At 32.5% G+C, this 1,012-nt stretch overlaps 1 long non-coding RNA gene across 1 annotated transcript; it reads right to left on the bottom strand.

The window, feature by feature from the left end:
• Window positions 1-243: 243 nt before the first annotated feature.
• Window positions 244-518, bottom strand: LOC108367338 (uncharacterized). The gene is made up of 2 exons (XR_001848236.1): window positions 339-518; window positions 244-281 (listed from the first exon to the last, which is right to left on the bottom strand). It is a non-coding gene; the product is annotated as an uncharacterized LOC108367338 (long non-coding RNA).
• Between the last annotated feature and the right edge of the window lie 494 nt (window positions 519-1,012).

The following is a 1,012-nucleotide window of genomic DNA, read 5'->3' on the forward strand; positions in this document are numbered from 1 at the left end:
ATGAGTGAAGACTTAATTTGATCCTCATAGTTGGAATCAAAACAATGTCAACCACGTGGGCAAACCTGAGGCACACATACTCAATTAAGGCGACATTCAAATCCCGTCTATACTAATAACACCGAATCCAGCCGTTTGTGCCTCTTTGTCCAGTATTATTCATACAATTATATCAAATTTATACTCAATAAAAACATACCTTGGCATTTCTTCCTCCGATGGAAACTTATACAAGGATCCTTGTTCTGGACATCTGGATACACACCTTTTCGGCATCTTCCCTGAAAGGGTATACATTATGTGTAACTTAGATTTATTAACAATATTAATATAATCACTTTTTACGTTATTTATCACTTTCGAAAGGCTTTAATCCACAATTTGTTCCGAAACTTTTAGACGCACGCACTTATTTAATTATTATTATTATTTGTTTGGTTTTTCAGCTCGTTAATGATGCACCCAGGGTTGCATTTACTGTCTATGAAAATATTTCGTGAAGCGTTCCAAAATTAGCTCCGAGCAACTTAAAAATGGTTAAACTTAAATGAAATAGTTTTTTATTAAATATTTATTCCTGGTATTTAGTAAAAAACATTCAGATCAATACTAATGTATGAAATGAAGTAAATAAAAATCTACGAATAAATTCCATGAATATTTTGTCATAGAGCCATTATTAAATTTAGACATAATTTAGTGAGGCGTTGGTACTGACGTATATAGAATTAATGCGTTAGAGAGAGATAAATATACAAGCTCAACGCGCTAACTTAGGTATACTTGCATGTATATACCTGTTACTCGTCTGGCATATACTCCAACTGCAAAAATAATGACAATTATAATTTATGTAGATCCCTGGATAAAGGATTGTCACAAGTTACTTTCGGTAACTCACGATTGAAGTTTGGAATGCAATTTCTCAGAAACACGACTACAGATTTTCTCCAAAGCGTCGGAGAATGCTATGTACTAGCTCATGAAATTCTTAAATTATCTTATTTTTTTT

This window comes from Rhagoletis zephyria, unplaced genomic scaffold, assembly GCF_001687245.7.
Source record: "Rhagoletis zephyria isolate East Lansing unplaced genomic scaffold, Rhagoletis_zephyria_1.1 Rzeph_scaffold_02645, whole genome shotgun sequence".
NCBI lineage: Eukaryota > Metazoa > Arthropoda > Insecta > Diptera > Tephritidae > Rhagoletis > Rhagoletis zephyria.